The sequence below is a fragment of the Calliphora vicina genome, chromosome 3 (genome assembly GCF_958450345.1).
Source record: "Calliphora vicina chromosome 3, idCalVici1.1, whole genome shotgun sequence".
In the NCBI taxonomy this organism is placed as follows: Eukaryota; Metazoa; Arthropoda; class Insecta; order Diptera; family Calliphoridae; genus Calliphora; species Calliphora vicina.
Window position 1 is genome coordinate 1,651,094 of NC_088782.1, and position 24,597 is coordinate 1,675,690.

General features: G+C 30.5%; 1 protein-coding gene across 7 annotated transcripts in view; it reads right to left on the reverse strand.

Moving 5' to 3' along the window:
- app (Palmitoyltransferase app) overlaps window positions 1–24,597 on the reverse strand; it is a 262,389-nt gene that overhangs the window by 167,095 nt on the left and 70,697 nt on the right. For 6 of the 7 annotated variants that reach the window (XM_065506492.1, XM_065506496.1, XM_065506498.1 and 3 more), the window contains one exon: window positions 15,188–15,241. The exons of the other annotated variant lie outside the window; for it this stretch is intronic. The gene's annotated coding sequence lies outside the window, so the exon portion shown is untranslated. The remainder of the gene's footprint in view (window positions 1–15,187; window positions 15,242–24,597) is intronic. 7 annotated transcript variants of the gene reach the window in all.

The window sequence follows — 24,597 nt, forward strand, 5'->3', positions numbered from 1 at the left end:
CTTGCAAAAATTATAACTTTTGAACCAAATGAGATAAAAAATTTAAAAGGCATATGATAGATAATTGATCCACCTATAAAATTAGTGTTTGAAAAGTGTTCTATGCCTTTTAGGTGCTTACTTATGGGTTAGCAAAGTTGAAATTTTTGGAAAAATCAATTTTATGGGAAGTAAAATTAAATATTTTTTTCAAAATTTTAGATTTTTTATGTTTAATTTTATGATTTAAAATTATTCCATAAAAAAATTTAAAAAAGTTAGTTTTTTCAAAAATTTATTTATCAATTTTTTGTAAAATATTCCAGAAAAGATTAAAATTTTTTTTTTTATTTATTTTACATTTTTTGTAAAATATTGCTCACAATCCGTAAAAAAGGTATATCTAATGGGGTTACATGGTTATATGTCATGAATTGCCCAAAAATGCATGCAACACATTTTTGGAACTGTCTTTTTTCAAAATTTTACCTCTTACCTTTTTTTTAATGGAATCAAAGAACTAATTTTGAAAATATGTCAAATATAGAAATTGATATTTTTTTATTTTCCATCAAAGTTAAGATATATTGAAAAAATAGATAGTTGGTAAGTAAATATCGATTTACCTGAACAAATACAAAGCAAACAGTACAATTTTTTGTTATTCTTTGCCTAATAGATCTATAAATTGAATCAAAAGTAATGACGATCCATTACCTATTTTTCGAGATATTGTATCTGAAAGCGGACCAGAACACAATCACCGTAAGCATTCACCATGAGCAAAAAATTCGCTAATTTTATGAAGTTAGGTCATTACGAAAGTTTGCAGCGAGTACAGTTTCAACATTTCAAAAAATTTAATTCTAAAGGGACACTCTAATGCCCATGCATAATTTGTCATAGTTCCCATATAAGGACCACTTCCTTAAAATACATAAGCAAACATAAATGTCTTATAAATATCGATATTGAACCAAAATTGTTTAAACATTAAAAAATATCAATCTATGCGAATGCCATGTTAAACCGTGTAAATTTAAAATACTTTTCTCACGTTCATCTTTAGGCACTAAACTAAAAATTTCTCCAAAATAACGAATGTTTAAGAAGCTAATGCTAATGGCAAAACACTAAATTATTTAAACACCTCACATGTGGTGTTTAAATTTAAAAGACAAAAAAAAATTGACTTTGTAAAAAGCTGACTCCAGTAGCACGAAAATATAAATGAAGCATTAAAGCACATTTGCAATATCTGGTAATATCAATGTGCAGAACTAAATAAATAAATTATTTCCACCTCTTATCGGAAGCGCAATGCATTTAAGTCGTAAGAGCTTTTAGAAAACTATCAGCTCCTGGCAAGAGTAAAATTTCACAATAAACTAATAACTGAGAAGTAAAAATACACACACACACACACATCCAGAGAAAAAGAGATTTATACATACAAATGCACACCAAAAAAAATGGTTTAAATCACAGGCACATACTATTGCACAAACATAAATCCTGTAAGTTACAGTTACCAACATCTTCATACCTTCGTTTCCTTACACAAACCCAACTCGGCCACAAACACATACTCATACTCTATTATGTGGACATTAGTTAACAAAAAAAAAATAAAAAAAACAAATAAGAAAAAGTTTTATATTGCACCCAAAACGGAAATACATTTAATGGCTGCTGCTGATACACATGCTACGATACGTACAAACAAATATGTGGAAGAAATGCAAGTTAATATTGCTATTACAAACAACATACAACATCTAGCTAATCATCTTAACCAGCATCCACTGCTTTTGAACATCCTTTTTTGTTTAATATAATTTTCTTCTTTTAGTCTCTATATGCATTATTTTATAACTAACACTGTAGTATATATAGTATTTCCCTTTACAGCAGCTGAACTAAGTAGCTCTAAATTAATACTTGTGTAAGCATCAAAGGAAGCAGCGGAAGATGTTACTTAAACAAGTATTCCATTCCATTCCAGCAGTATATCAAATTCGTTTAAGCTTTAAGCGAGTTACACAAACGACTACTTACTTACATTAACCCGTACATGGTACATTCAGTTTTAAAACGGAAATTTTAGTTAGTACTTTAATGCACACTATCATACACATGTTACATAGTATATAAACATACCCACATGTAAACCTATGCACCACATAAGAATATAAATATACATATGTATATACAGACAGACTTACACAGGAGTTAGTGTCATATGTATGTTAGGATAGTCCCATTTGTATGAATCCAAAAATAGCCAGATCAACCAAATACAAAAAACTTTTCTGATTTACAAATAAATTATTACATGAAATCTTCTTTAAATCATACAAATTAATCTAAACTATCGTATGTGTGTGAAGATAAATATGCCGAGTTAAATATGTTTTTCAAAAATATCGCATGCGATAAAAAAGTACTCAAGATGTTAAATAGGCATATTTGCGTAAAATTTTAAGACTTTTAATAATATTTTACGAAAAAATACATTACTTACAGTAAATCTATAACTTCTATAAACATTTTGTTCATAATTTCTTTGTAGAAAATTATATTCGTGCTTGAAAATTTGACAGAAAAATTTCTCAAAAATGAGTTCTCTGAGGGATCTGGACACTGTGACCAAATCCTACTTCCTCGCGGAATAAAACCTAATGGGGGATGAAGGTAATATATAGTGCTATCAAATTGCATTAAGTGTTTTTCCCAATTGTATTTGTGAAAAATTATATTCAAACAAAAAATAAGGGAAATAGTACAAAATTCTCATATATGTGACCAAATCCTACTTCCTCAAGGAATAAAACCTAGTGGGGAATGAAGGTAATGAATAGTGCTATCAAACTGCATTAACTGTTTTTCCCTATTGTATTTGTGAAAAATTATATTTAAGGGAAAAAAAGAGAAATAGTACAAAATTCTCATATATGAGTTCTGTGAGGGATGTGGCCACTGCGACCAAATCCTACTTCCTCAAGGAATAAAACCTAATGGGAAATGAAGGTAATATATAGTGCTATCAAACTGAATTAACCGTTTTTTTTCCCCTTAAATATAATTTTTCACAAATACAATTGGGAAAAACAGTTAATGCAGTTTGATAGCACTATATATTCCTTCATTCCCAATTAAGTTTTATTTCGTGAGGAAGTAGGATTTGGTCACAGTGTCCAGAACCGTCACAGAATTAATTTTTGAGAAATTTTTAATGTCATATTTTCAAGCACGAATATAATTTTTTACAAAGAAATTATGAACAAAATGTTTATAGAAGTTATAAATTTACTGTAAGTAATATATTTTTTCGTAAAATATTATTAAAAGTCTTAAAATTTTACGCAAATATGCCTATTTAACATTTTGAGTACTTTTTTATCGCATGCGATATTTTTGAAAAATATATTTAACTCGGCATATTTATCTTTACACACATAACTATCGTCAAATAAAATCAATTTTCACAAATAACTTCCATGAATCGAACAAAGTTTATTAAAAAAAAAAAATTCTGAAATAGTTTGTAGAATTTCTAAATCGGTTCATAAATGGTCAAGAAACGAAAACTTTTATAACGTATGGTGAAAGAAATACGAACAAATATAAAATTAACGAAAACAGTTGAAAAAAATTTATTAAAATTCAAATTGTAATTAATATTTAAGCTTACATACTTACATATTTACAAAATCCTCTTTCATAAACTTTTCGTTTCAAATTAGCCCAAAAAGTTTCAATAGGTCGCAATTGTGGAACATTTGGTGGGTTCATTTCCTTTGGGACAAATTCTATTTTTTTATTTTTCAGGTTTTCTATTGTGGATTTCGCATAGTGAGAGGACGCCAAATCTGGCCAAAAAAGATAATTTTTTGTTTTCGATGATATTTTTCGATAAAATTTTTAAGTACTGGCACACATTTTTCATTGTAAACTTGGGCATTCACAGCTAGGGTATTCAATTAATCGGGTTTCTGATTTAGTCGGTTAACCGAGCAAATAATTAATCGGGGTTTAGATTTATTCGGTTAATAATCGGTTAATTTAAAATTATTCGATTAACCGAATAATATCTATTTTAATTTTAAATTGAAAATACAACCAATAATAGCAAATATGGTATTTGAGATCCTTTTTGTATACACATTTGAGTTTTTTTTTTAAGATTTTAGTGAGATCTTCTGAAATAATCTTTTATAAAAAGAATATAATTTAATTTAATTTTTTTTCCTTTTAAACGATATTTTTCTTTAGATTTAATAAAACTTGAGTTGGAACAAATCCTATCACTGATTGTAGATGTTGGAGAAATCGAAAGCATGATGAAGAATATTCAATATCTCAGTTTTTTTTTAGTTTTTTCTAAGCATATCATTGGTGTCCTTTTTGGATTGTTTTAGATATTGAATTCTTATGATAGTTTCGTTAAGTTCTGTACATGTAAATGCTAACAAAGTTTTAATTATATGTAAATTAAATATATCAGTTGTTATTTAACTAAACATTTTTCTTGGATGTTCGAAAAAATATATAATTTTAATTTGTAATTTGTAAAAATGGCAAAAAAAAAAAGGAATTTCGGTTAATCGGTTAATCGAAACAAATTAATCCGTTTATTTGTTATTTGTTATAGCCCTATTCACAGCCAATCCACCTTTAAAAAAAACTGGTTCACTGATACCACTTTCACTTATGGCTAACCATAACAAAACTTTTCCTGGGAACTTTGTCTTAGGAATAAATTTAACTTTTAACTGTTTTGGTTGCCATTCATTTCCTTCAACGGTAAAATATGTTTCGTCGTCCATTACACATTTGTACTCTGATGAGCAAGAAAAGTAATTTCTGGAAAGCTCCCGTAGTCTATGTTTAATTATGGTAAATGGTGCTGTTCTTTTCTTCCTTTTCTGTACTCACATGGATTCTAAATATTTCTTAATTGTGTTTTTGTCACAATTATATTTCCTACCCAATTGACGATACGATTTTGCACTGGCACCTAATACTTCATTTTTATACCCTTCAGCTTCGTGAGAAGGGTATATATAAGTTTGTCATTCCGTTTGTAATTTCTACATTTTTCATTTCCGACCCTATAAAGTATATATATTCTGGATCCTTATAGATAGCGGAGTCGATTAAGCCATGTCCGTCTGTCTGTCTGTCTGTCTGTCTGTCTGTCTGTCCGTCTGTCTGTCTGTCTGTTGAAATCAATTTTCTGAAGGCCCCAGATATCTCCGGGATCCAAATCTTCAACAATTCTGTCACACATACTTTCGAGAATTTTGCTATTTAAAATCAGCAAAATCCGTCCATAAATAACGGAGATATGAGCAAAAATCCGAGACAACCTCTGAAAATTTCATCAAAAAACACAATGTATTGCATGCTTTGACAAAAAAACAACAAAACGTATGATTGAATGTGCAAGCTTTGGGTATTTTGTTTTTTTTTGTGTTTTGTTTCTTTTGGCGTTGTTGTTGTTTTTTATACAACTAAACGTTTGTTTGGTTGTGTGTTGGTTTTTTTGACAAAAAAACAACAAAACGTATGGTTGAATGTGCAAGCTTTGAGTATTTTGTTTTTTTGTGTGTTTTGTTTCTTTTGGCGTTGTTGTTGTTTTTTATACAACTAAACTTTTGTTTGGTTGTGTGTTGGTTTTTTTGACAAAAAATCAACAAATCGTATGTTTGAATGTGCATGCTTTGCGTATTTTGTTTTTCTTTTGTGTTTTGTTTCTTTTGGCGTTGTTGTTGTTTTTTATACAATTAAACGTATGTTTGGATGTGTGTTGCTTTCATTGCCTTGCGTATTTTGTTTTTGTTTTTTCTTTTGGTGTTCTGTTCGTTTGTTGTTTTTTGTGTTCTTGATAAATTTAGGATGCTGTACGCTGAAAGTGGGCAATGTACATACATATATACCTACTTATTATAAAAAATAATAATGCATCCACAACAAAGGTGAAGGGTATATAAGATTCGGCATAGCCGAATATAGCACTCTTACTTGTTTTAATTTAGAGCGTAGTTTGGAGTCTTGTAAACTGCATTTTCGACCAGATCCACTTTTTCTTTCAATTGGCATATTATTCTCATATAAGATAAAGGTTTTTTTGAAGCCCATGTCCTTACAGTGCCAACAAATATAATTTTTGGTTTTCTTCACAAAATTTAACAATTAATTTTCGACGGTTCAGTTCGTTTAGTGCGATTTTCGAAACATATATTAAATTGATCCGAACAATTTTATGTTTGATAAATAAAAAGACAGTACTCTTGAATTTACCGTATGTAATTTTTTTGTTAATGTCATGTGTCATTTTTAAATAGAGTGTTTTACTTGTTCGCATTTTATTCACCATACGTTAATGCGAATCCTTTTCAAAAGTCAGATAAAATATTTATTGGATTTACTTCTAAAGACACTGTCCAACAAACTGATACTTTTTGATTGGAGCAGAATAGCGACCCTATATTGTAGAGTAAATAATTGTTGTAGAATAAACTTGTAGTCCAGCTGGTCCGAGTTTTTTTTACAGTGGGTCAAAGTTTAAATTTTTTGTTCGAAGTGAGCATTATTCCAAATTTGACATAATGTTAAAGTCTGAACGATTTTTTAATGTCAGATTTATATTGTGGAATTCTATAAGTATAATTTTTGTGGAAAATCTTAACCCTCTAGCTCCTCTCAAAAAAAGTGCTTTCAAAAAGGACATTTAAGGATTAATATATTCTACGAAAAATTTTGCCGGAAAATTTCACCCACGCCACCTTGGGTTTCACATTTTTTTAAAAAAAGAATCGCCAAAAATCAATTTATGATCAGAATGTGCTGAAATTTAAAATGTAAATAGTTCTTGAGAAGATCTACAAAAAACATGCATAAATACATATGTAAGTTATTACTTTTAATTTCATGAGCTATTTGGTTAATTTATTTATTTTTTAGTAGTAGATGTTGGATATTGAAATTAATAAAATCAAAAATTTTGTTGGGACCACTCTAATATACATAGGTACATACATAGTGTGTGTGTGTGTGTCTACGTGAGACGGTGTTAAATATTTTTCAGTATTTTAAACAAAATTACACTCATACACCCTTACGAATACAGTTAGAGAGTGTTTATCTATGTGTGAAATAGGGACAGTAAAGAAAAAAAGAGTGAAAACTCAAATACTGGAAACATATCGCAGGCATTCATTTGTAAATAATTTACAAAAAGTCCATAACTTTAAAACTATACAAATTTAGAATTTAAGAACCAACAATCATCGCTAGACAAAACTGGTCCGATTGATATGAAGCCAAATTCGAAATAATTCTGTGATATCAAAGATTTTAGAATTCAATTGTTAGAGTGTGATCAAAAGTATCATAATTCCAGCCGATTTCAATTTAAGGAGTGAAATCGAAAAATCTCAACATACATACAGTATTGGCCATAACTAAAGCACCCCGTTCCCACGACAATTGGATCTCCGTTCCGGAACGACCCGAATCATATTCGGCCAAAGATTGTCAACTCAGCGACAGCTGTACAAACCGAAAGTTTTTTCCCAAGGAAAGAACAATCGGGCACAGTCGAACTGTTACAACAACAACAACTAAATCACCCCCTCAATGAATACTTTTTGTATAAAATCAAAGTTTTAAATATCTATTATGTATTATTTTCATTTGTTAATATGTTTAGTATTGATAAACAAAAACTTTCAAAGTTAACCTTTCCATAAGAGGTAACTTAAAATTAAAAAATATTTTAAGGTAGAAAATGAAACGGACAAAACTAAAGCACCCCTTCAAGGATATGCTATAAAAAAATTTGAATTAATTTTTTGTTGCAAATCCTTTGTTTTGGATGGCACAAAAACATCTTTTGGCATAGAAGATATTATGTATTTATGATATTCCTTCCCAGGCTATTTTAACGGCATGAAATATATCGTGAAAATTTCCGATCCTTATTTCAGCAATTTTCACGATTTATTTTCATATTAACAATGTGTTACAAGTTCTCAATAGGATTGAGATCTGGAGATTGACCAGGCCAATGAAGAACTTCAATCTTATTGCTCAGTAGCCAAGTCTTACAAACTTTGGGGGGGTGCTTAGGATCGTTATCCTGTTGGAAGCTCCCTATAATTGGCATCTCTTCACTTGCATAAGGCAACATTACAGCTTTCAATACATCACGGTACATGAACCGATCCATAATCCCATAAATTTTATGATTTGGACCAAATCCTTGACCAGAAAAGCAACCCCAGACCATTACATTGCCACCTCCATGTTTAATTGTTCCTTTGCAATACTTAGGATTCAGTCTTTCTCCTTTTGATCTGCGTATACGCCTAATTCCAGCGGAACTTTTTAAGTTGTATTTGGATTCGTCAGGGAACAGTAGTGTCTTTAATTTTTGGACACTCCAGTCGATGTGGGCTTTGGCAAATTTCAGTCTAGCTTTCTTGTTCTTAACTGATAGAAATGTTTTTTTTGGCTGGTCGTCAGCTGAATAATCGGGCTTCTACTACTCTTCTACGGATTGTTCTTTCGCTAACGCATAATCTTAAACTTGTTCGTACTTGAATAGCTGATGCTGTAGGATCTTTTTGTATTGCTCTTTTGATCAAGGAATCATAATATCGCGAACGAACTCCAGAATGCACTTGAGATTTTCGACCAGTCTTAAAAAATTTTGAAACGAGCCTGGAAATAACTGATCTGTTAATTGAATATTTTTTACTCAATTCATGTAGTGATAACCCCATCTTCCAGTCTTCAATAACTTTAATTTTAAATTCACTGGAGTACTTGTTACTTGTTACTTGTCATTGTTTTTTTCACAATAAACTGTATAAAACTTAAATTTTGCACATTACGTCTTCCTTTATTTTTATCTTTTGGAATTTTTAAGTCCATTCATTGTGATTCCCGATAATTCATATTGCAAATATGCAGTACCGAGTCAAATTTTTTAAACATCTTATAAGAGGGGGCTTTTGTTTTGTCCGTTGCGTTTTGAGTTTTTATATGATTTATCATTTTAAATTAATTTTTAATAAAATTATCTTTTACTAAATGAATATTAAATGAACATAAACAATATTAGTTAATAAAATATATAAAAAATACATCCCAAAAAAATTATGATTTAAAAAAATCCATTGAGGGGGTGCTTTAGTTATGGCCAATACTGTAAATGTTAATAAAAAAGAATCCACTAAACCTAAAGTTTTAATTTTTTTTTTAATTGATTAGAATTATTATTATAACTTACAAAAAATATTGGCCCATAATCATAGTCAGAAATAAAGAATACTTTAAGAAAATTAAACTCGACTTTACTTAAGAGTGGACTTTAGGTCTATCATAGACAAGTTAAAATATACTTCTGACGCTGAAGTCGACCCTAAATATAAAACTAACCGAAGTTGTTTTTAACTCGTTTAACAACAAACAGCATCAGCTGTTCTTCGGCAAGTAAAAAAGTTCGTCACAAAGTAAAAAATGTTTATGTTACAAGACATTGGCAACGATTTTGCAATTATTTAACAGTTATCAATAAAATGTGTACCAAAATATCGTAAATATGATCAAGGTTGCCAATTTAGCCATTTTCCGGCTAGATCTAGCGATTTTATTTTCATTTAGCCATACAAAAATGGCTAGATTTAATCTAGCCGGAAGATCTAGCCATTTTATTTTGTCTTAGCCTTTTTTATTTTATACTTTTCTTGAACATTTTTGTAATTTTTTAAAAATTTTTTAGTATTTTTTATCAAATGACAAAGAAACAGTCTTTTTAAACAAATTCGTCTGTTGATGATTTGATGAGAATATTATTGGTTTTATGAAAACAGTCTTCTAAATTGTTTCAAAAAGGAAAATTTATCAAAAAGGAAAAAAAAATATTGATATTACAATCTTTAAATCTGCTAAACCCCATTAACACCAAGTCGGTAAAAATTTGTTTTGAAAACTGTCAGTATAACTATTAGTTAACACATAATCTGACTTCGTGGTGATGGGGGGCAATAAATGTAATATTTTTGAATTTGTATTCAGTTATTTTTGGGTTTTAGCCATTTCTAGCCATTTTTAATTCAAAATATAGCCATTTTCTGAGCTGAAGAGTTGGCAACCTTGAATATGATTGATATTAATCTTATCTTTTAAATTTTTCCATCACAAACTGTTTTTTTTCTTTAGATTCCGCGGTTACTTTTATTGTTTACCTTTTTTTCTGTTTTTTCTGTTCAGCGGTGCCACTTGTTTATATTTTGTTGTATATTGTATGAATACATTTTCTACATTTGAGGAGGCACCCAGTTAAAGTCGGTTCAATTTTAAATATACTTTAATTTTGACTATAGTTGCAAAATAATTAAAAGCAGGTTTTTATTTTAAAGTTGTTTCTAAAAAGAACCGACTTTAGTGTTTGCCTATTATTATGGGCCATTATTTTTATAGTTCTACTTAATCAATATTAATGAATTTATGAACTTTTTCCGGAAACCCTTACATTTAGGTTTTTATAGTCCTTTCTGTCACTTTGTTCGAACACGTAGTCCATCTCCGTTTAAAATCTACCACACTTTTAACAAGAGCTTTATATCTCTCCACTGGCCTTAGTTCCAGGTATAACACATTATTGTTCTTGTACCACTGAAGACCTTGGTTAACATATTGACAGGATGCCAAAACAAGAATGGAAGCATCCTCTTTTGCAAACATTCCATGATGTAAAATTCGGTATTTATAGAGTCCTTTGTAAGAAATGTTTGGCTTCTTTTGCCTCAATTGCATATTGCTTGCATACAAATACCAAGAACTGTTTGAGAAAATTTTCTGCTTTCCTACCGGATGTGTTGGGGGCTCTTTTGAAAATGCTTTCTATTTATTGGCTTTAGAAACATCATATGGACCATTCCTTCTACCTGAACTAGGTAGACGGAATCAGTTTGACGGCAGACCTTTGAATGCTTGGCCAACTTTCTATACCTTTTCAAAGGTAACATGATCAAAAAAAACAAAAATTCAATCAAGCCAATATCGGATACTCTATTCCAAAGTGAAGCGTATCCCAGAGAGAACGTTCTACATCTATCGAAACAAATAATATGCTGACGGGGCAAGGTCTGGACTATAAGGCGTGTGAGGCTAAACATAACAGATAAGACCCTTTTGCTCCTAATATCGATATTTGGTGTTGGTGTCGTTTCGGCTGGTTGGCCGGCCTTCACTCATGATTTCTTACGCTACGGGTAAGAGACATACTAGATCGTCTTCCAAGGTCTCTCAGCTTAAATTCGTATGGTACTCAATTTTCATGCTTTTGGATGAATCCTGCTGCTTGAAAAATGTTTTGAAATTTCTCATTGAGTAGCTCCCAATGATTCTGCAGGCTCTTGTTGAGTTTGACAAAAAACTTCATGAAGTAATGCCAGCAATTCATGGTCTTCAATCTTTTTTGGCTGGCCTTGGCAATCTTTGTCTTCCGTGTCAAAATCACTACTTCTGAACCGAACAAACCATATGACGCTTTTTTGGCACAAAATTCTACATTTTCGAAAATTTTCAAAAAATAACTTGGTTGTTTACAGTGGGAATAAATGACAGATACATTTACCATGTACCATTCAAAAAGACATATAAGTTCTATTGCAAATCCCTCATTTGTATGTCAAACAACGGATATAAAGTAAATTCCTAGGGGCAAGACAAGTTTATACTTAACAATGGTTAATAAAAGATATTTAAGTTATTTTATCAAATTTTACCTAACAATGGTTTATCGTATTTATGAATATGGCTGATAGTATTAACAGTAATATATTTGGCTTTTGAGACTTGTAGATTTATTGAATCTATTGGGGAATTCAAACGGTCTCCTATTATGTCGTATTGTCATAATGTCCTATAATATTTTTTTAGTTTAAACAAATTTGTGTTGGCTTTCAAACAAAAAAGTTATAAACTAATAAGACTTTTTGAACTTTGTTAGTTGGTTTGTCATAAAATAAGACTTTTTTGTTTGCAGCACAACAATAATTTGTTTAAACTAAAAAAATATTATAGGACATTATGACAATATGACCTAATAGGAGACCGTTTGAATCTCCCAAATATACAATTTAGTCGTATCTAAGTCACTTTTAAACCACACTGTGGATTTAAAATATTTGTCAGTGTTTCAAAATGCACAGACACACTTTAATGCATTTAATATGTTTATCTATGGATGTATATTAGGGTGGCCCCAACAAAGAATAAATACATATTTAATTCAATCTATGATGCCATTTCTTAAAATTTTTCTTCAGGGTTTAGTGTTTGGCCAGCTGAATCAAAGCATGTAAAATATATAACATTTTCGTGAAATGTTGCAAGTATTTTAGTTAAATTGAAATATTTGTTGTACTACCCAGCAAAAACTTCGCTTACAAAGCTACAATGTCTTTTTAATAACTTACTTTTTAAGTAGTAAAGTCTAAAAAAACAAATAACTCTACTAACAAAACAACTTATTTCCGGCCAAAATATAAAGGATTACTTTTGGGACATCGCGAACAAAAATAATGACTTCTTACAGTAGAAAAATAAGTAGTTGAATCGTCAAATTTCCCTTATTTTTCGGCTTATTTGTAAGTAAAGTTTTTGCTGGATAACCAATATAATTATCAATGGAAAGCTTACTTTGTCAAAATTAAAAAAATAAAAAAAAATTAAATTTTTGACAAAAATTACAAAACATTTTTAGATTTGCACGCTTATTTGATACAGCATTGGAAACGCCTCTCAAAGACCTTTCATAGTATACCAATATTTCATACGTTTCATTTGCAAACAAAAAAAATCATAAAAACCCTAAATAAAGGACCCCTTTATCCTTTGATTCAGCTCACAAAAACTTTGAGAAATGATATCCTTAAACAAACTAAACTTTTATTTTAGTTGGGAACATTGACAAAGGGGCCACCCTAATGTACATATAGTGTACGTGTGTGTTTAATATGTGTGATGGAGGTGTGCATGTGAGTGTGTTTGAAATACGTACTCATAATTAGTGGTCGTTAGTAGTAGTGAAGTGGCTGGTTCTATAATAAATTTTTAATCTGTAACATTTAACCGTTTTTTCCCTTTCCTTTTTACTTACTCTATCTACTCCTCTTTTAACTGTTTTTACGTTTTGTGTAATGGTTGAATTTTTTAATACAAATTGTTTTTTTTTTTATTTTTTTAATACAAGTGAGTGTGCAAGAGAGTTAGTGAAATTTTAGTAAATCTTGTGCTGAAAGGATTACAATTTTTTATTTCATTTTCACTATAAGAAAGAAAAAAAAAACAGAGAAACTCTAGTTCAGTCGTAATAAAGGAACTAATTATATGCGTAATTATTACAACATTTTCATAAAGCGTTTAAATATAAATTTAAAATATAAAAAAATAATCTAGCAGATAAGAAAATAATAAAAAATGAAATAAAAGTGTTGGTTGCTGTGTTGAGTGTAACTTGAGGTAATATAAAGCTGAAGCGAAAACAAGTAAGAGTGCTATATTCGGCTGTGCCAAATCTTATATACCCTTCACCAAATTATACTTCAAAATTTTAAATAATTTTTAGGTAAACAAAATTTATTTTTTTTACAGTTGTTTTTTTCATTTTTTAGAAAAAAATTTTTAAAATTTTTTTTTTTTGTGAAAAAAAAATTCGGGTTAAAATTTTTTTTTTCCGATTTTGACCCATTGTAGGTCCAACTTACTATGGTCTTATATACGTCGCGACGTTGCAAATGTCTTTGAAATATCTATCATTAGATATCCATATTGTCGATATTAATGTCTTAGTAATCCAGATATAGGTCGAAAATCGAGGTTGTCCTGGTTTTTTCCTCATATCTCAGCCATTTGTGGACCGATTTTGCTGATTTTAAATAGCAAACTTCTCGAAAGCATGTCTGACAGAATTATTGAAGATTTGGATCCCGAAGATATCTGGGGTCTTCAGAAAATTGATTTCAACAGACAGTCAGACAGACGGACAGACAGACAGACAGACAGACGGACATGGCTTAATCGACTCCGCTATCTATAAGGATCCAGAATATATATATATATACTTTATAAGGTCGGAAATGAAAAATGTAGAAATTACAAACGCAATGACAAACTTATATATACCCTTCTCACGAAGGTAAAGCGTATAAAAATAATAATAAAACATATTTTTTGTTTGTATAAACAAGTTAAAAGAGAACTTTTAAAATGTTTTAATATCATTACAAGGAGTGTGCTGAAAAAAATAATTATGAATGTTGTTTATAGAATTAAGTGCGGTTATTTGATAAATTTGTGTAGGGTTTTTATTTTTAAACTCGCACATAAAAAGCAGCATAAAAATGTTTATTTAATACTTAAACTATTTAATAGTTAATTTGAGATGGTGGAGAAACTTTTGAAACCACAAAAAGGGGTTTCAAATTGTTTATAGCCTCATATTGTGGGTTTTTAATGTAATTTAATAGTTTTAGTTTGTTTAACTGCTATATGCACAATGATTATCCCCCTCCCTCCCAAATTTAACGGAAATTAATGGCATACATCAGTTAGAAAAGTTTTCGAAAAGCATTGCTTGAATTTTTAGCTTAACGAAATTATTAAAGTAACAAACGTACTAACAAAAAATAAGAAAAAAAAAACATTTTGTTATTTACTATTTAGTTTATACCATTGTTTTATGAAAATATAAAACATTTAAATATTTTTTGTTTTTAAATTTAAAAATGTTCTTTTTTTATAGCTTTTTGAAGGTCTGGCTGGTTTGATATTTAATTAAGTATGGCGATCATGTGGTCATTATGGTTAATTTTATTTCTTACTTGGTTACAGAATCAGAAATGAGCACAGAGAAAACAGAGTCGTAATAGCAACCGAATTTGTTGCCAATCGAATGATTCGGTCTTAGTGACCAAAATTTTAGAAATGGTAACAAAAGTTTAGTTGCTTCAATCAAAATTATTCTTTATCCACTGATTTTCTGTTGCTAGAACCGAAAAATTCTATGGGTGCAACCGATTCGGTTGCTATTACGATTCTGTTTTCTCTGTGCATAAAATAAAACAAATTTTTGGATGCCCTTGTAGAAAATTCAGTAGAAATTCAATTATATAATGTCTGTACTTACCACTTTAAGAATACTTTTATATCATTCGCGACAGACAGATTGAAGAAGAGTAATCTGAAATAAATGGAAAAGGAAATTAAAAAATAGTTAAAATATAAACAAAAGTTAATAAATTTAATAAAAGTTCCACCATATAAAGGAAGCACATCCTCTAAAACTAAGATAATTAAATTAATTTGAAAATTGGTAGTTAATTTCGGGTTAAACCGAATATTCATGTATCTAAGTTAGGAAGATTGAAAACATTATTGGATTTATACAATAAAACTTTTCAAAATATTCAATTAATAAGTCAAAATACAAACCAATTCTTAAGAAATTTGTATTTTTGTAGTATTTCATTAAGATGTTATAAGTTTTGCAAATGGCATCGTACGTCAATAATATTTTACATTTGTGAACTAGACAGCTGCAGAATACAAACAATGAAGCGATATACTCCGCAAGAACGTGGAATAATTGTGTAAATTTTTTTTTTACCAATAATCGGTCTGTAGCCTAGCGTGAATTTCGTTGTCGATTTCCTAATCGTGTCGCGCCGATTAGCTGCTCGACTTTGCTAACCCCACTAAAAGGCACCTAAAAGGCGTAGAATCCTTTTCAAACACTCATTTCACAGGTTGATCAATTATCTATGGTTCAAAAGTTATGATTTTTGCAACGAAAAAACTCAAATGGCGCCTAAAGCAAAATTGAGTGAAAAACTTACATATGTTCCCATTCAAAGTGCAAATGCCTGCTGACCGTCAGTCGAGTGTGAATTACTGTAGAGCCGTCTTCAATCTCAATAACGAATATTCGACAGGAATGCGAACAGTTATCACCACAAATCTTGCGGAAAGATTTGTGGTCAAACTATTTTTTATTTAGTAAAAAGGTTATTCAAAAACAAAATTGGATGATTAATTTTGCGCCACCTTGTATATAATTTTATTTACTTATATTAACAACAAAAAATAAGATTGGTTGGTTTACGTGACAGTTCACTACATGCGAACAATCAAGTAGAGTCGAAGGGACCCCGTTTTAAAAAAAAATAAGAACATAATTAAATTCTGAAAATAGAAAACAAACTAAAAACTTATTAATTTGTATGGTATTGACAAAACAATAGAAACTTAGGTTTGCTTTTTACTAAACTTGTATTTTTAGCGAGTCAGTATTTTGTTTGATAAACCTTGTTTTTTGAACCAATTAAAGAAATATTTGAAACCGCGTTACCATATAAAAACTTGCGAACTACAATTTTCCATAAGTTTTCTATGGCATTATAATCTGGAGATTGGGCAGATCAAAACACGTACCTGATTTGGATTGAATCCACTAGGTTACAACCCTGGATGAGTGTCATTGTTGTGTTGGAATCTTAAAACTAGGGGCAGCGAATGGATACATAAAGTAGTTAAAAATGGATCTGTATCTGATTCCCTCTTACAAATGTTGTATTTAGAATCATCCGAAAAGACAACAGTATTACATTTCAGCCTCGACCAGTTTAATTTTTCTTTAGCTGATTGTATACGAGCAATACGAGAATTTTTAGTGGTATTTCGAGAGGATAATAGCAACCAAGACCAGACTCATTTAACCTTCGGCTAACAATTCGAAAAGTAATTTCCAATTTTAGATTATTGATAACCTCCTCAGGAGTAATATTTGGAAAATACAGCCAAATCTACTACTACTACTAAATAGCATTAGTTTTTCTAAAGCCTTTTGGGAAAAGGTTTCCTGATGATCTGGCCTTGGCAACCAGTGAAATGCGCATAGGAACTAGCTTATCCCCCCACAAAAAATTTCAGTGAATTTATCAATAAAATTAGGAATTTAGCATAAAAACAATTTTACTAAAATAGCATCTACATAATTTTTTTTTCCAACCCTTTAATTCACATTAAAAATATTTCATATAAAATTAAATTAGTGCAGTAAAGGGTTAATTTTTTAAAAATAAATGCTAATGCAAATTATTAAAAACTAGTTTTGGAATTAATCACTTAATTTTGTAAATAAATAATCCAATTCAAATGTAATTAAAACAAGTAAGAAAGTATGGTCGGTCAAGCCCGACCATATAATACCCTACACTAAGTAAAAGAGCAAAAACATTTTCTTTTAAAATTTCACTAATTTATATTTTTGAGTGATTTTCGGAAGTGGGCCTTATATGGGAGCTATGACCAATTATGGACCGATCAACATGAAATTGGGTCGTGTGATTTATGTCTATATGAAAGTTATTTATGTTGAATTTTGTGTGTATACCATCATTTTCAAGCGATTTATGCACGTTAAAATGATTTTCGGAAGCCGGTTTTATATGGGAGCTATGACTAATTATGGACCGATCGTAACAAAATTTGGTGACATGAATTTTGTATATATAAAACTTATTTGGAGCGCAATTTGTGGAGATGCAATTATAAATTAAACATTTATGACCGATAAAGTCCAATTTCGGAAGGACATTTGTATGGGGGCTAGGTGAAATAATGGACCGATTTCAGCAAGTTTCAATAGGGTTGGTCCTTGGGCCGAAAAAATAATATGTCCCAAATTTGATCGAAATATCTTCAAAATTGCGACCTGCACTCTGCGCACAAGGTTTACATGGACAGCCAGCCAGACGGACGGACATCGTTTAATCGACTCAGAAAGGGATTCTAAGTCGATCGGTATAATTTATGGTGGGTGTTAGACTAATATTTTTGGGCGTTACAAACATCTGCACAAACGTGGTGTAGGGTATAATTAATTAAACCTTGACAACAAAACTCTATGTCTGAATGTCCACAATTACCCTAAACATTTGGACAAAGTTAATATTTGTGCTAGTAACAGATTTTATTTAATGAACACCTCACAATTATCAAAATTACAAAATGATTTTTATTCAAAAATAAGTAAGTGAAAGCAACAACAACAACAACAAAACCTAAAACTGAATTTTAATAAACAAATTTTGCCAACAGGAAAATTAAGCCCAACATTTTATTTAAATGAGAAGTAAGACAAACCAAGAAATAAAAAAACAAGCAAGAATAAAATGAGAAAAACAATTAAATTTCTAGTTACTAGAAATGTTTGCGGAAAATTAAAAGGAAATGAAATACAGCTTAAAATGAAACTGCCGGAAAGTGAAACAGAATCCTGCGAAATAAAAAGGAAAACACGCAAAAAATATATATAGAAAATAACACAAACACACTGAGGAAAAATCAACAACTAGAAAATTAAACCACACCTAATGTCAGCATATTGCAGTATTAAAATTAACAAAAAAATACAAAGATACAAACACACACGCAGACACATACTCTTAGATACAAACTGGTAACGAGAGAATGGGCACGATATGAGAATGAATATTACTTAAATAGTTAAAAATATATGTATGTATGTATGTATGTATGTATGTATGTATGTACACAGGACGAGCGACTATTTCTACAACTATTTCTTTGTAAAATGTATTTGTATCTAAACGCACATCCATACATACATATATACATAAATAAATATGTACAGCATGTAAATTTATATTAGAAATACTTAGAACAGCAACAGCAGTTTGTGGTTGTAAGATTTCCCGCCAAACCGTAACAGTATTGTATGACTCAATGTGATGGCTGGCTGTTGGAACAAAGAAATTCAAAACACCGACAAAAAATTCTTTAAAAAAAAAACTGAAATACCAAACAAATGACAATCATTTTTTTATTAAAATAAAAAACATAGTTTTCTTTACCACATGCAAATATTAATAATTAAAACATATTTGGCATATTTGTCGCATATTCCACTTATTTTATAGAAATAGAAGAAAAATAAATGTTTTTTATAATTGTTTTAACATTTTTTCCACAGTGTACTTTTGAATAAATTATAATTTTATACTCGTACTACAAAAAAAAAAACAAACAAACAACAACAGCGAACAATATTTAGCTACATGTATAAATTTTCACTGTCAAAGTTTTGTAAAAATATAAGATTTCAAGTTGGAATTAATGTGTTTCTTTTAGATGTGTGGACGGACAGACATACAGACAGACAGACGGATGGTCGGAGTATGAAGCGAAATAAGCTAGAAAATGTTTTACATTTAATTATGCTTAGAAAGACTAACCAACCAACCATCCAACCATCAACAACAACACTTGTATTTATAATGATGAGGAAACTGAGCGAAAAACCAACAACAACAACTACAGAAGATCTTAGTACATTACAGAGACTCTTAAATGGTTTTACTTAAATTAAATTAATAAATAATTTTTCAAAACTTGTATCTTCAGAAGATTTAAGTAATTAGTCCTTAATTCCTCCTTGCAACACTTTTGGAACCAGATCTTTGATTAAAGCATTGTCCACTTAAAATCCGGTCTCACTTATGCTTTAATATCTACATTAGGGTGGCCCTTAATAATCGAAAGTTGGATTTTTGTCATTCTCACCCCCCAGTTGGGTGAACATTGCACTATGGTTTCAAATCCAGTTTTTATGGCATAAATTAAAATAATCACGTCAGAGCTTTTAATTTCAGCACATTTAATGTCCATGGCATATAAATAAATTTAAACAAAAAATATTCAATTGGACCACGCCCACACTCTACGCCCACTAAATGGGAAGCTCCAAACTAAACTCTTTTTTTATATGTAAAAGAAAATTATATATATATGCTTTATTTAAAATTACCTGGACTATCATATTCTGAACAGGTTTTACTTAAAATTCATAACAGTAGGGAAATTGGGCTCATTCACCAAAATATTAGTTTTTGTCGAAAATTTCAAAAGTTAGACCGAAGGTACCGAAAAACTATAGAAGATGTTTTCATATTTTTATTCCCTATTATGTTCTCAATAAATCCCAAGGAGATGATTAAAAAATTCTGAAATTTGTTTAACAAAATTTTTAAAAATTTGAAAATCGAGTTTTGAAACTGCCGTGAAAAATGTTTTTTTTTGGTCATACCTGCGAATAGGTTAATGGTATTCTACGAAGACAAAAACTCATATACAAGTAAATATGGATATATTTTAAGTAAAAATGAGCTTTTATTTTAATATTTCTCAAAATATGTTAATTTTGTTCCTACCTTTCTTGTTCTAGTTGCCTGAGACACGTTAATGGCCTGGCTAATTTTTAATAACTTTAGCATTTTTTGACCAATTTCAGTTTTTTATGTCTCATTAGAACGACAATTACGTACACATTTCTATTCTTTTAAATTTAATTGCATAACTAATTTTTTAATTTAAAAAAACTGAAAAAATTGCATTTTTTTCCCCTTGTAAATGCATCTCAAAACTTCAGAGAGCTTCAAATTTGATTTGATGATTTGTCCAATTTTCGTTTATTAAGGGCCTAATGGTCATAAAATCCAATCATAATATGTCTCTGTTCGATTATGTATTTTTCTTTGCGGTATTGACTGACAGCTTATTAATTATTCTCTGCTGATATTTGAAAGAACTATAACAAGAAATTTAGAAGGTCAGCAGGTTTGTATAATTCAGCATGTAACTCAAATGTTAATTTGAGAAATAATTAGATATTGTCGAATGGTTTTCTCAGAATTCCTAATAAACCCACTGTTTAAGACTCTCTGGTTTTATATATGTATGTAGTAGAAATGTACGAGTGAGTACATTTGTTAAGTTGAGTTGCTGATTTTGCGGTTAGATGTTTTTGTTTTATGTGCTTTTATATCCACTTATTTGCATTAAATAAGTGTGTGCTCTTTTAAAACAAGAAATTATAAACAGCAGCAACAACAGCAATAACAACAACATCTAAAAGTTTTTTTTTCTATTTTGGTTGTCGTTATGTTTAAATATAAAACAATACCAAGTTGCAACAAAAACTCGCAATACACCATGATTCATTTACACTGCTCTGCTCCTCTAGCCATCACTTTCAAGTGCTCATATTTCTTATAAATTTTCTGTAGCATTCTGTAGCTGGTATGTTTTTCTAAATAAATTAATAAATTTGCATGTCTCTAATTTTCGCTGTGCTACAGTGGCACAGAAATCAACAACAACAACAGTAGCAAAGCGTGGGTTGTTTTATCTTCTGCTTCATCACTTTCAGAGCCATGTACATAAGTACATAAGTATATATTTATGTGTAGCTTGGTTTAGAAACCAAAATTATTAAAAAATACAAAAAATATACAACAATATTAATGAAAAACCTTTTCTTTAAATTGTGCATACTCAAATACACGCCAATGTTTCATGTTGTTGTTGTTGTTACCATTCGAATTTCTCTATTGTTCTTAGTGAATGAGTGAGGAGAGAGGAGGGAGTGTACGTGTTGCTGACTTTTCGTTTTCTATTGTTGTTCTTTTAAATTCATACATAAATAATTGTTTTGTTATTGTTTTTAGCATTCAGCATAATTGTAGCCAAAGTGTTAAAAAAAATGGTTACTAAATAAACACACCCACAATCCCACCAACACCATTTATTCCCACAATTTAAGATAAAATTCATTTAAATATTTAATTATGTTGAAAAATAAAGTTAAAACAAAAAGCAAAATAATAAATAATGATGAACTGTGCGAAATATGGAGTTCTGTTAGCAGACGAGATTTACATTGTACGATAAAATATTTGGGTCACTGTGTTACTAAACAATTAAAATTTTCTATTTTTTTTAAATTTAACTTAGTTCTTTTTATACCTTCACCATGAGTGGCAAGAATATACATATGTATACAAGTTTGTCATTCCATTTGTAATTTAAACATTTTTCGATATAGCCATGTGCGTCTGTCCATCTATAGGTTGAAATTAACATTCCGTAGCCCCCAAATAACTTACACACATGATATCGGGAATTCTCCCGGATCGGTTGCAGTTAAAAATCGAGAAAACCGGCCCACAAACGGCTGAGATATAAGGAAAAACCCGGGACAACCTCGATTTGTGATCTATATCTGGATTACTAAGTCATTAATATAGACAATATGAATGTCTAACGATAGATATTTCAAAGATCTTTGCAACGTCAAAATCAGGAAAAATATTTTTTATTCAGAATTTTTTTACCAAAAAAAAATTTTTGCCATGCATTATTTTCACTAATAAATTTTAAATAAAATTAGAAAAAAAATAAAATAAAACAATTTCCAATTTTTTTTAAAAAAATTTTCAAAAACATTTTTTGAGAAAAAAATAAATTTTCTTGTCATGATGGAATATTACGGTTTCATGTCTGGTCGCATATTCTGGGCGTTTTCTGCCAATTATCTCTTCAAACGAATCGGTTCCGTTCGTTACAGGTAATAAATACAGAGCATTTCCTAGTTGGGCAGGCTTTACATACTTGGGTTATCGTAATGGATTAATTTTTCATCGCAAGTAATGATTCTGTGCAAAAATGATTCTCTTTTATAGCGTTCAAACATCATATCGGACATGCAAAATCGTCGTTCAAAGTCTCTCGGCTTCAATTCTTATGGTACCCAATTTCCCTGCCTTTGGATGAAACTGCTGATCGCATAGCTCTTGTTGAGTTTGGCAACAATCTTAATGGAGTAATGACTTCAATTCTTGTCATTCATCTTTGGATGAAACTGCTGATCGCATAGCTCTTGTTGAGTTTGGCAACAATCTTAATGGAGTAATGACTTCAATTCTTGGTCTTCAAAATTGTTTGGCTGGCCTGGGCGATCTTTGTCTTCCGTGTCAAAATCACCACCTCTGAACCGAACAAACCATCTCTCGCACGTTAAAACCGATGAAACACATTCACCATCAGCTTTGGTGAGCAATCGGTGTGATTAAGCGACACTTTTTTATACCCTACACCACCATAGTGGGGAGGGTGTAATGCGTTTGTGCAGATGTGTGTAACGCCCAAAAAATTAGTCTAACACCCACCTTAAAGTATACCGATCGACTTAAAATCACTTTATAATTTTTTCGGCCCAAGGACGAAGCCTATTGAAACTGGCTGAAATCGGTCCATTATTTCACCTAGCCCCCATACAAATGTCCTCTCGAAATTGGACTTTAGCTGTCATAAATGTTTAATTTATACATGTATCTACACAAAATTCGCTCCAAATAAGATTTATATATACAAAATTCATGTCACCAAATTTTGTTACGATCGGTCCATAATTAGTCATAGCTCCAATATAGATTCGCTTCCGAAAATCACTTAAACGTGCATAAATCTCCTAAAAATGTTGGTATATACACAAAATTCAACAGAAATAACTTTCATTAAGACATAAATCACACGACCTAATTTCAAGATGATCGGTCCATAATTGGTCATAGCCCCCATATATAGCCCACTTCCGAAAATCACTCAAAAATATAAATTATTGAAATTATAAAAGAAAACTGTTTATGCTCTATTACTTAGTGTAGGTCGGTCGGGCTTGACCGACCGGCTGGAGCGATTTGGTTGATTTTTTTTTTATTCGAATCGAAATTTTCAGGAGATGGTTTGTAAAGAAAAAAAATTAACAAATTAAAGTATGCAGTAGAAATATAGATATTTTATTTGCAAATAATTAAGAACAGACAGGGTTGGAGAAACTTGACGAACTAATATTAGTAAATGCTACCGGTCGAAGCCGGGGGGGTCAACTAGTAATTTATTAAAAACAAAAAACACGTTCAAAAGATACTCCATCTATAACAAATCCCGCTATAGATATTCAAGGCTTTCAAAGTATTCAAGCATCATATCACTTATCTGAATGGAATGGTTGTTGTCGGTGTTCTAATGCATAGATTTAGCCTTTCTCTTTCCTCTAATAATTTTTGAGAGATGTCGGCTTAATTTACAAGTAATGAGACAAATATCATCAAATAATCATTTATATAGACCCCACTGAATTCCGCTTGAACTCTCACTTGCATTCTTCATCGCAACTTTAAGAACGATGTTGAACTAGTCAAATGAATGGCTTCAAAATAAAGTAATTTCTATTTATACCCTACACCACCATAGTGGGGAGGGTATTATGCGTTTGTGCAGATGTTTGTAACGCTCAAAAATATTAGTCTAACACCCACCTTAAAGTATACCGATCGACTTAGAATCACTTTCTGAGTCGATTAAACGATGTCCGTCCGTCCGTCCGTCCGTCCGTCCGTCTGGTCGGCTGGCTGGCTGGCTGTCCATGTAAACCTTGTGCGCAGAGTACAGGTCGCAATTTTGAAGATATTTCGATGAAATTCTGTACATATTATTTTTTCGGCTCAAGGACCAAGCCTATTGAAACTGGCTGGAATCGGTCCATTATTTCACCTAGCCACCATACAAATGTCCTCCCGAAATTGGACTTTATCGGTCATAAATGTTTAATTTATAAATGTATCTCCACAAATTCCGCTCCAAATAAGTTTTATATACACAAAATTCATGTCACCA